The sequence below is a fragment of the Ambystoma mexicanum genome, chromosome 2q (assembly GCF_040938575.1).
Source record: "Ambystoma mexicanum isolate Mex_15411 chromosome 2q, UKY_AmexF1_1, whole genome shotgun sequence".
In the NCBI taxonomy this organism is placed as follows: domain Eukaryota; kingdom Metazoa; phylum Chordata; class Amphibia; order Caudata; family Ambystomatidae; genus Ambystoma; species Ambystoma mexicanum.
In genome coordinates, this window is record NC_090924.1 from 1,248,883,463 (window position 1) to 1,248,896,419 (window position 12,957).

Consider the following 12,957-nt stretch of genomic DNA (forward strand, 5'->3'; position numbering starts at 1 on the left):
GTTTTGTCATTCATAAAAAATGAATGTAAATTAGATTGAATCAAGGAAATGTGTTCTATCAAAATATGCCTAGTTTAAAGAGGATTTGATTGTTGTCAGGCGTAAATTCAGTCATTCCATTGTAAATGTCAAATCTAAGAAAGTCAGGCTATTGCTGGTGCTTCATCCAGGTTAGAAAATGTTTAATTTACATGTGAATACATTGATTTGCTCAGATTCAATTGAATGTTCTTCAATGAAATTATTCTAATATTAATATCAATAAGAGCGGGCACTGACATTTTTAATATTTTAATGTCAGTGACAATTGCTTTATATTATTGTTTTTATGTTCATGCATATTGTCATTTGTTGTATATGTTTTGTAAAGGTTGAACCCCTTAAGTCCCAAGGACGAGTATGCTTGTCCTGTTTGCCTAGACTTGCATAATAGCCTAGAACTTAAGGGGTTAATAAACCAAATACATGTTGATAATATATTTTTTTTTATTGTAAAGTGGACACTTAGATAGGATGCAGGGTAGGAGCAGTGAATAATACGGGTGGTTTGGTTGGGCTGGGGTCATGGTTGAGCCTTATGTCGTAGGCTATGTTAGGGATTTTGTCAGAGAGCTATTACATAATCTTGTGGTATTTTCTTATGTGGTATAGTTGTATTGCGTTATTCAGATGACACCTTCTATGATGTGACAGGACTTCTCGCTATTACCTGTATCCTATTTGCGATCAACTCTAAATACAGATTTCCGGGCCTTACACACTTGAAAATGTGACAGTGATAACTGTCTCTCCAGCAACGTATTTATGAGGCTGGACTACTGTCTTTGACAGATCTGCTCATCTGTAAGCATGCACAGCCGAAACAGCACAATCACACTTCGTCTATCTAGAAAGCCCACAGTAAATCAAATGACACAACCCAAGCACCATGAACAATGTATCAAGACACGCAGTAACTTTTAAAATGTGCATTCATAAATGAATTTACCGATCGTAAAACAGCAACATTGAATAGTGATACAAATAACCATATTAATGTGATTCAGTTAAATAAATCCCAAATAAAATAAGCAGAAAGAAAGAAAATTTCAACATGAACTCAGCTAAATGACATAATATGTGTTTCACCAAAATCAACCTCAGGTTGTGAATTTTCTGGCAGGAGCCACGCTTAGTACAAAATGTACTTTTCTCCAAACAACATTTGAAAGGTCTGAATTCTTTTACATACAAATAAAACATGCTTGGCTGTCTCAGAATACATTTGCACACATGCACCTCACTTTATCACAGATTTACTCACATTAAATATGAATGAGATTTCCACGCTGATATCATGGGCAATCCTTCTTTGTTGTCCTGCCAGCATGCAGCAGTATCGCAACTTCCACACCCAGGCAATCCAGATAGAAGGCCACAAACTCCCTCCGACTACAGATCATCTTCTTAGTCTGCTGCCTGGGAAAATCTGCCTCTCAATCCCAGCCAGTCATCTGTTCATCTGTCGGTAGAACTCCCCACACCCTTTCTGTCTCTTGAATTTATATGCTATCCCTGTCTAAATTTAAAAAAAAAAACAGCCTCTAACATGATGTGCATCATCACCTGATTTGTTTCTCTGGAAGCATAGCTTTGTGAATATAAATGTAACAATCATTTCCTCTGACTACAATAGCACTTTCTCCATAGTGCATTTTTCCTTGCAGTTTGAGAAATGAAATGACAACCAGCAAACTTGTGCCTGTACATTTTAACTCTGCTGTAAAGTTTTGACATGTCATCTGAACCTGGTTTGCACTGCTTTGTTAAAGGTAAATGATCAATTAAGGGGAAAGTGTTAATTGGTTAGTTTGGGTTAATATCTATATAGTGCAAACTGGACAGATGACCTATTCATCCTGAAATGGATCATTTTAAAACATGCCTACTACAAGAATGTTCATTTGTGTTTGTAATGTAGGCCTTGCACACATTGATCCCCTTACCACTGTTTACTGCCTCATCTATATGTCCCACTTACTGCCTGCATATACATTAATCTTACATGTCCCTCCTTTTCTACTGCTGGGAACCCCTAGGACATCACTGATAATAATAATAATAATAATAATAATAATAATAATAATAATAATAATAATAATAATAATCATAATCATAATCATAATCATAATCATCACTGCAGACTAAACAAACAACCTACAAAATGCATGCTCCGCAGGACATTTTATTTTCCCATTGTCATCATAATCAGAATCAACATCCTCATTCTAATGGTGAGAACAATCAGCCATCCCACAATCAAAATGATTGGAACTGCCAGGATCACCAATCCTCTCTCTACCCATGTCCCCCAATTGTATGTATTTCCTTCCATCAAACACAGACTGCTCTCAGTGATATTATTCTTTTTTAAATTCATTCTAATGGTTTAGCTGATTAACATCAACTTTACAATAATGTTAAAAAAATAAAGGAACATACATTTAAAACAAGGCAAAGAAAAAAGGGAATAACACTTTCAAATCAAACATAAAATTATCTTAAACTTCTTCAGTAATCAAATAATAAAATAGCAGTACTTCAGATAAAATATCAATCATCATCTATCACTTGGGTCACATGTTGTAAAAGTTGCAATTCAGACTATCCTCTGGCAAATCCAAAATGGCCACCGCCATGAATATCTCTGTGGCCATGACAACCGGACTCCTTGCAACCAGAACTCAGCCGGAGGCTACGCTGCGCTGGGGTCTGGACTTGTACCATGTCCCCTTGTCTCAGTAGGTAAGAATTACATCTACACATATGGGGGCGGGCCAGACAATGTACGTGTCTGCAGCAATTGTCCGTACCACTGGGATAATGCTACGCAGAGCTGGGGTCTGGACCTATGCCACGTCCTGTGCTACATTAAAATTCCACTGAGCAATTTTGGGGGTGAGTGTTTTGGGTTCAATGTTCTTGCTCATTTGATTTTGAAAGTTACAAATAGAGCAATTCCCTTGCAGTTCACTCTTGTATATTTCATAATTGCCAGATGTGACTCTCCAATTTTGCATCAAGCTGTGCTGAGGAGCCTTCTACCAAAGTCATACACTTATATTTAGTTTACATCAGTTATAGGCTTACCAATAGATAAACTTTCATTGTACAGCACATTAATGTGAGACATTTCAAATTAAACCAAACATCACTCAATAATCCTTCTAAGTTTCATTCATTTTTAGAGTGTTCAAAACCCAGTTGCACCAAGTCTTACAGGGGTGATAATGCCACAAAATATAAACTGCCATAATGAATCTGGCGTGAGATCTCTATACACTTCTGTAACCGATTTCAGAGGAGTAGTTCTCAATGACAGGAATACACTGCAGTCAACTAACAAGTGTCATAAACTTTCTGTCTGGGACCGATTTTTACAGAAGTGACACACGTTCTCTTTTCACTAATGAATTTGAATTTAGCGAGAACGTTGTTGGTATGCCAAATGTTAAACCTTAGTCGTAGAAAATCTGATCTGTGTTTAACCAATGGTGACTTAACCATATACAGCTCCGGGATACTGAATATTTTGTGTCGAAATGAATTCTCCCTAAAATCCCCAAAGGACTGACACTTTGCACAGGTTTTCATCCAGTCCCAATGGAATAGTTTGGTTTTGATTCTGTATCAAAACTAAGTGTGACATATCTGCTACAGTCAGTGTCTGAACCACCAATGATCGCCATCTTCTTATAATCAGATCTTTGGAAGTAAATATGTAATTCGACAAAACTCCTAATACCATGGAAGATTGATAAGCTAAACGACACTTCCTAAACAATGCAAACATTTGCCATAGGTACTGTGCATGCAAGGAAATGAAGCCCAATTCATTTTTAATCCACGCTATGGGGACACAACTGGTCAATTTCAAAGTTCACCTCCAAAAATGGCCCTCAAGTTTTAACCATTCACTTTCAGGTATAATGGATTTTGTTTCTGAAGCATAAAGAAGTACATGTGTTACTTTTTGGATGTAATATGTTATAGAGGGACCCATTGAGAACTTTCCATATTTAGCCTGAATGACTAAGGCTTGGGAAAGGGACATTGCTAACTTGTTCTTTAAAGCCTGTATGAACAAACACCGGCTGCTCATTAGTGACCAACATAATTTGAGTATCTGTAATAGAAGTATTAACAGAACAAGCATTTCCAGTTTTTAGTGCAGTCAAATTGTTGATGGGATTGGGACTCAGGGTTCTTGACACCTCGCTTAAGTGGCAATTAGTATCAATCTTGAGCCGTGTACGGCAAAAGTCCTGAATATCTCCAGCAGAGTTCTTTCTTTCTTTCTTGAGAAATGCAGGATTGGCCGATTAGCTTACATTTAGAGGCATTGGCAGGTGATAATTTCATCAGGGTAGATTTTAGCAGTACAGGGGCCCATGAAATCATCATGCGATCAGGCATTCCTGTTGTGAGTGTATAAGGACCACCTGGCATGAAAGTAACTGAGTGAATGCACACCCGTTATTAAGCAAACGTAATTTAAGCCAGAAGGCAAGACAAGGCCAACTAATGACCCGGCTGCTCAAAGAGCAAGTACCACAATCACAGCAAGAGGGTGAAGCACTTCTGTAATTTGCCAACTATTAATGATCCCAGGCTGCTCAAAGAGCAAGCTCTGCAGTCACAGCCAGAGAGGGTGAAGCGCCTCTGTAATTCCCCAACAATTAATAATCCTCAGCAGCTCAAAGAGCGAGCTCTGCAGTGAAAGCCAGAGGATAATGCATCTCTTTCATATCAACAGTTAGTAATCCCCTGCTATTCAAAGGGGAAGCTCTGCAGTCCAAGCCGGCAGGATATTGAGCCTGTGATATGCACCAGCAGCAAATTATTAGAGAAATAAAAGTAATGAAATGATGGCCGTTTATAGAGGGCACGAGTTTCAGCGGTGGAACAATTTAAATACAGCTCAGGGCAGGGAATGTGCAATGGTGGAGGGTGAAAATGGCAAGGGTGGAGGGTGAAACCAGAAAGGCAGATTTATGGTAGCTGCAGTATGCCACACGTCAACCACGAAACACACTGCCAGCGCTCCACGCATGCGCAGTGTATTTCAATTGATTTCCTCAAAAAAAGCTGGAAGTAGAAAGCTGCCTTTGTTGTGACAAAGCAAACTGGAACAACAGGAGAGTTCGGAAGACAGAACCTCCTTCCACTAGTCCACAAAACACACTGGCAGCACACCACGCCAGAATGTATATTTCTGGAAGAACTCAATATTCTCCACCTTTCTTCCCCATAGACCATCATCAGCATGAAACAGAGTCAATCACCTTATTGACACCACTGTATCCTTTGGAACAGATATGTAGAACATACTATGTTTCAATTGTTTCACAATAAATGACTCATGGTTAAGATGAGTGACCGTATACATTTTCAGAGAGGTGCTGACCAACCATTTATCTTTAATCAACCTAGCATGGGCTAGTTCCTCAACCCCAGGATTACTAATGTCCACTTCACATCCCCCAGATACCTCGGGATCTGATTTCAGCCCACAAATTGCATCTGCCACATCAGGAACAAATGGCTTGCATGGGCATATGCAATTCTGCTCTTTGAATTTTACACAGGTATCCAAAGTTGGAATCAGAAAAACATCAGGTTCCGAGGATTGAAACGCTATCATCTCCAGACTCTTTATCCTAATATACTTCCCATCCTGCCAAAACCCCACATTGTGTACTAATTTGGTCTGGTATATTAACTCGGGAGCAATGTATGGGATACATAACAAGAACCCTATTTCCATTCTGTCCACATGAATACATAGAGGCATGGCATTCACCATCTCAAAAGCGATGTTCACCTGCACCATTTCCACTTCCCTTTGTGTAATCTGTGCTATCATCTGATGTATGACATCGGATGACACAAACTACAATGGTATATGACCTTGAATTAATCAAGATATCGCACTTTGAACTTCCCGCAGATATTTCCCCAGCATCCTTTCAAATGAGTTGATCACATTTATAATATCATTCAGTAACTTATCTTGTTTAACAATGACATTGGTACTATGTTCCAACACTTTTGCCTGCGCATTTAAAATTACAACAGTTTTGTAAAGGGATGAGTCCCCCCTCCCCCTCAAACTGAATGTAGTGGAGGTAGACCCCCTCTACCTCAAAACAATTGATTATAAACTATCGGGGTGATCAGTGACTCTAAATGGTGTAGAAATTAGAATTGTATTGCTTCGCAGGAAAGCGCTTTAAGGGATGATTTAGTTTATGAAGTCAGAATGTGCTGTGGAGTAGAGAATGTGTCAGGTAGTACATGTTATGATATATTATCAAATAATCTAGGTCCAAATCGGAGCAGGCAAAATTTGTAATGGTCAGGCATTTCATAAGTGATCCGCCATTTTGCGTTTTGTGACAAGGTCAGGCACTCTAAAATGGATGCTTGCTTGAGCAGACAAAATGGTTGATATGTGCTAACTCATTATGACCTCACTGGACAGTTTTTCATAAATGTTCATGTAGGGGACAATGGTGGGGGAATGAGTGAGTAGAACCGGTCTAGACTAGGTCTGAGTAGCAGATAGGCTGGCGAATCACAAGTAGAAAGAGGAACAGCACATTGATCATGTCATATATGTCAACGAATCATAGACAGGAAAGGGGCTGCACTTATTATCAGGCCATTACCTGATTTCCCTTGAGTGTATATAAGGAGGGACATTTTATAACTTTTATCAAAGTCCCAGAGAAGTTTCTGATGCTGTATCCTGTGTCATGGCTTCTGGAAGAAATAAAACCGGATGACTTCTTGAAACCAGTCTGAGTGTACTGCTTTGCTTTAGAGTGTCTTCATGACCCCAAAAATGCCAAAGCCCACTGAGTAAGGGTGGTGGGACCCTCATGAACATTTGGCGAGCCAATGCCAGGAGGCTTAGGATGATATTTCATCAAGCCTAAAGGGTCTGGACATTCAACATTCAGATGCCCACACAAATCATTAAGGGAAGGGATCTCCCAGACCTGATAGCATGGGTGAGCACCTTGGCACTGAAACATTTTGGGGAACCCCTTTTGGAAAACAAATGGGGGTACCTCCCATGAAAAACTTTGGGGAAAATCCTTTTTGAAAAACTATTTTGGATTATTAAAAAAACAATGGGAGAAACTTTAAAGTTACTTTGGGAGACCACTCTTAGAAAAAATATATTTTGGTTAATTTTTGAACAGCTTTTGGAAACAACTTTAAAAGCACTCATGGGGAACACCTCTAAGAATTGTTTTTGTGGTTATCTGTTGACAGCCTTTCAAGAAACAATTTTTATTATTTGTAAGGAACCCCTCTTAGAATGTATTTGGGGGATAGATTAATACGTTAAATAAAATGCATTTTTTTAGTAATTTGGAATAATTGGCACAGAGCCAGAAAACTAAATGTTCAATTATGGAAAAAGAATGAGATAAATATATGCTATGAATCAAAGTAAACAGGTTTATGTTGTTTTAATGTTGATAATAAATAAAATAATAAATGAAGAAACAGTTGAAGAAAGTTCTTCATTTCAAACTCTCATAGAAACCAAAATCCAGTAACTACGTAGTTAATATTTGTATGTGCTAAAACTAGACAAGCCAATTTATTTAACTCCATACAGCAAAAAAATGCTTCTCTCTTGATAGAAACGAGTAGAAATAAGAACTGATAAAATTGAAGAAATAGTACTTTAATTTAGGTTGTGTAACACACAGTAGAGAGAGCTGTAATTTTGCTAGTGCATTCCTTTCATTGAAGAATAGGAGCTGAAATACGCACAGGACTTAATAAGGAGCCCCTGTGCAGAAAAAAGATTTATTGAGGAAGTGCGTAGCTGACAATTGGACATAGATAAGAGAGACGTCCGCTATTGGAGACATGGAGAAGTGTTGTTTTATAACATATGCTGTTAGGTAAGATGATTCATGGTCACAGTGAATGATCTTGTGAATGGAATGTGGTTTAGAACTGTGTGCACGAAAGACATGACATTGAGTAACGGTTAATTTAACAGATGAGAAAGAAGCAAGCCTCTGTTTAAAGGACAGAGCAAGGTAACCTTTTATGTGAAATAGAAGTGGCTAAGTTGAAAGCCACGCATACACAGTGTTTAAACCATCACAGAAGATGTTTTTTAAAGTGTAAGAAGTTGAATAAATTATATGGTGAAACAATGATGGAGGTTTCATATTTTTATTTAACACGTGTTGCATAACCTGTGCCTCATTGTGAGGCATTGCTTTGATTATGTTAGGCTAGCTGGCAATACATGTTTTGATGGGTGCATGTTTTGAGTAATACCCATGAGTTATTTGCTCTAAATATAATGAATTTTCATGTTTGCGCTATGACCAGGAACTGAGAATATAAGACATATTGGTGTGCAAATGATAGCATGAAGTGCAGAAAAATGTCAATTTATAAAATTGCATGACATTAATTTGCACAGAAGGCAGGTGTCAAGTGAGGAAGAGATGTTCCCAGTGATATATATTATGTCTGAGAATGTTGTAGACATTTAGACATACATCTGAGAAAAGGTGCCCAGGAGCACATCATTTGAGAGAGGTGTAGCTGAGATTTGAATTATGTTTTTGTGTGCCAAATACAGCAAAAGCAGGTCACAATGTTAGTGACGGCCATTGGATTAGGCATAGCAAATATCTGTTGGAGAAGAAAAGAATAAATGGATCAATAGGTAATTTTTGTTAATTGACAAAATATGATACAAATAGGTGGAAATGAAATCTTTGTATTCTAACACAATGAAAGCAGTCACTATTGAAAAGGAAGCATGCAGAAGCATGCACATGAGAAAATATTCATACAAATGGAAATCTATTCATGTATATGCATGAAATGGGAAGCATCTATGTTGATGCACTAATATGAGAAAAAATATGCACATGCACATTTACAAGCACACACTAATTAGTACACAGAATGGTTTTATTTTTCAGCTACATTGGTAGCTGGCATAGACAATAGTTGGTCCTTTTTTGAAAATTTAGAAAGGGTAGAGATTTCCGTTTTTATATTTTTGAAATATTGAGATTCTTGCAGTATGCATGAAAGAATAAAGAACAGTAATTATGTTTTACTGCAGATGTAACAAAAAAGCTGTTTTGAAATAGATAAGAGAGCAGGTTGGGAAAACGGGGAGTAGTGGTGAAATCACAGAACAGGAATGTAGCACTGGGTGGCCTTGAGGAACAGTTTGCCAAAGCTAAAATTGGCACATGATAAAGAGAGTTAGGAATGCGTCGCTCGTGCTTTACGGGCAAAATAATTAAGCAGGTTTTTGTACACAACAGCTTGCGAAGGTCAAAGCTGATTAAACAGAGAAAATATTTAGGAGTAATGGGAAAAGTTACAAACAACTGAGTGCATTGCTGGCAGGCATTTGAGTCAATAGATTGCACCAATGCAGATTGAAAATATGAAAGGCTTGTTCTGCCTCAAGCATGAGAGCCTTGTCTATAGACAATGTGTTTTAAAATAAAGACTAGAATGATAAGCACAACATTAGTGACAGGATATGTCAGACCAGGACAGAGCAACCTTATGTGGAGAAAGGGAAGGTGACAATATGGCCTTGAAGGGTGCTTTATTCAGTAAATAAAGAAGTGAGATTGTCAGATTTCGATGCATATGTATCTCAGGTGTCAGAATCACTGGTGCAGTTAGAGCAACTTAAAGGGCAACCTTATGGTGAGAGGGGGGAGTTGCCACCTTATGTGAGCAAAATTGAGGTTGTGCTAGGAAGAAGATGGTGTGGGGATATGGTCCCTGAATAGGTACATTTTGAGCTTCAAAGTTCCTAGATGAGCTGAAAAATGCAATTCTGAACTGTTCATGAAGCATGGACCCATCAACATGCCACGTGTGAACCTATGCTCACGTGACACTAATTAAAACCTATGAAATTCACAGAAAAAAACATTGTTAAAGGGATATTATGGTTAGGTTGCACTAATAAACACCTATACACTTCAATGAAAAAACTTTTGTTTCTGGGGCTTTTTGGTTTTACTTGTATCCATTACCTTGGTTACGTCGGTGACAAGTAAAACCCCAAAAAAACAGAAATTCACCAGTTTTGTCAAGCTAAGCAACCATACCTCATGCCACAACCATGCACTGCTCAGACTAACACCTAGGACTTGAATGATGACATCACATATGAAATTCATTTTAATAAACAGTCCCTACAAGGGGTTGAGTTTATAATGTTGGAAACACGATGTTAGGGGTGATTGGGAGAGGTATCATGAAGTATTTAATGTATTAAAGAATGTACTCATGTAAACAAATCTTTATATTCTAGTTTTGTTGTTAGTAGAGGAACCTAATCATACATGCATACATATAAGCAATGGGTACAGCATTCAACATAGAAGTACAACATTTTTTATCTGGTAATATCAAATAGTAAAATAATAAATACTACATTATCAGAGTTTTGAGTAATGTTAAGCACAGAATTAATAGGTAACAATTGAAAACATACCACACACTTGTGTTAGTAGAATAAATACATATTAAAATGCATAATGCACACAAATTAGAAGCACATACACGAAACTAAAGCAAGCAAGAAAGAAACAACAGCAATAAAAAAAGATAATAACATTAGAGTTAATCATCATGTACACACTTTAATAGTGTGTTTGAGGTGAGCTTATTGCCCCATGTATGTGCACTATTAGCTCTGATTAAACTCTAAGGAAAGTACTTTAAGAACACATAAAAATGTTAATGTGTATGGCACCTTTTACATTTTGGAAATTCTCATTGTCTATAGAAACAAAAATGCTTGATTAGATTACCATAACGATCAAATTTCTGGGGGTTTTCAGTTTTACTTGTAACCATAACGTCCCTTTAACAACGTTTTTTCAGTGAATATTACATGGACTGCGGTAGTGGCCCTGTAGTTATGGTTGAGTTGCTCAACTCATAGAAAGATAACTTTTTTGGCAGCTTATAACTTTGGTCCCCCTCGACGAATCCCGACCAAATTATGAAAACCAAGTATATGGCATTCTATGAATTTATTTGGTAAGTTTGGTGAGGTTTGTTCAATGGGGGGCAAAGTTATAGGGGGTCCCAAATGGAAAATAAATCTTTTTCACATCCACAGCCCAAACCGCTGGACATATTTTCACCAAATTTGTAGCAGGAGCGGAGGCTTTGTCCCGAAAGCTTTTTTTGGTAAATTTGGTGTAAATCCGTCCAGTAGTTTTCTTTAAAATTGGCAAAATGTAGGTCAACAAAAATGTGTGATATCTGGGTCCACGGACAGGACTCTGATTGGTCCAGAGGGTGGCCTGATGTCTGCAGAAACCCTGCACGCCCGCTGATTGGTTGGTGAAAGCGTGATGTGCATCATATTTTTCCGAAATGCCCACCATGTTCTATCCGCGCATAGCCGCAGCAGTCTGTAAGCAGTAATTTGGTGTTGGGAAGAGGTGCTGGGAAGGGTGAGGGAGTGAAAGAAAGATGATATGGGGCTATTTGTTTCGGTGGAAGAAAAGCATGCATGGCGCAGCAGTCCGTGGACACTGCGATAGTCCGCAGACAGGTCCTTTGGCAGGCAGCTTATCTGGTGACTGCAGGCAGGCTTTATTCATGTAGTGGAGTGGAATGTAGATGATATGAGGATGTTTGCATAGGTTCAAAAGTAGGCCATGTACCCGGGAATCTAGGCATTGGCACAACCAACACATCATAGTACAGCCATGCAACCAAGAATCTGGCCACAACCATTGTAATAGTTAGTGTTGGGTAGGCAGTTGGAGAAACACGTTTGGGTTATTTGGTGACTACAAGAGGGCTTGTGAGAGTAGTGGAGTGGAACCTAGATGATATGGTGATATTGGCATTGGTGGTCTATTTGGATGTCTGCAGATGGCATTTTAATTGGGAAGTTAAGGGCAAGTGGTGGTGTGGTAGTTGTGGCCAGTGGCCAGATTCTTGGATGCATGCCGGTATTATTTTGTGGTGGTTGAGGCCAGTGCCTAGATTTTTGGGTGCATGCCTGCAGTCTTTAAAGTCTGTGCTGCCAATGCCAACCAATGCATGAGAACATACATTTTACATTTCTTTGTGATATTTGTTGCATGACATCAGGAGCAGCTGTGTCATGCCCATATAGCTCATGGATGAGCCTATATCTTTAAAAAGAAGACCAGTCCTAATGCTTTTTAAAATGTTAGCATAGGTGAGGTCGGTAGACTGACCCATATTTTGAGTTAGCTCTCTGTATTGGAAATGTTGCCAGAGATTTACACTTCCTATGCTGCCAAGTGTGTTGCGGCATTGTTTGTGTCCTCAAGGTTTTTAACTTAGGTTCAGTGTGTGTTTTTCTCCAAAGAGTTCTTCGTAGTCTGTTTTAAGGACTTCTTGTAATCTGAAGTGAATGAAAGCCAACATTCGTTTGGAGACCAAGCTCACCTCATCTATTAGGAGCATTTTCATGTGCTTAGGAATTCTGCGTAGTTCAGTAGCAGCTTCTGCTGAAAGTTTGTAGTACTCTAATATGTTTTGGTGTTCTACTGGAAGGAGCAGTAGTCAGTGTAAAGTAAAACCTCCTATGTTTGCGGCAGCTGAACCTGTGGGGGCTTTTACAACAGCTGAAAGTTTGTTTGTTAACTTTTGGAGGAATTTGCTGATGATTTTTATTAAGAATGTTGTGCTGAACCAGCTTCACCACTTATATAGAGGATTCAAGGTTTCTAATTTTGACAGCTCTGCATTTTACTTTCATGCAGCAAACCATGTTCAATTTCTTTAGTGACTTCTAAATACTACATTATCAGAGTTTTGAGTAATGTTAAATACAGAATTAATAGGTAACAATTGGAAACATACCACACACTTGTGTTAGTAGAATAAATACAT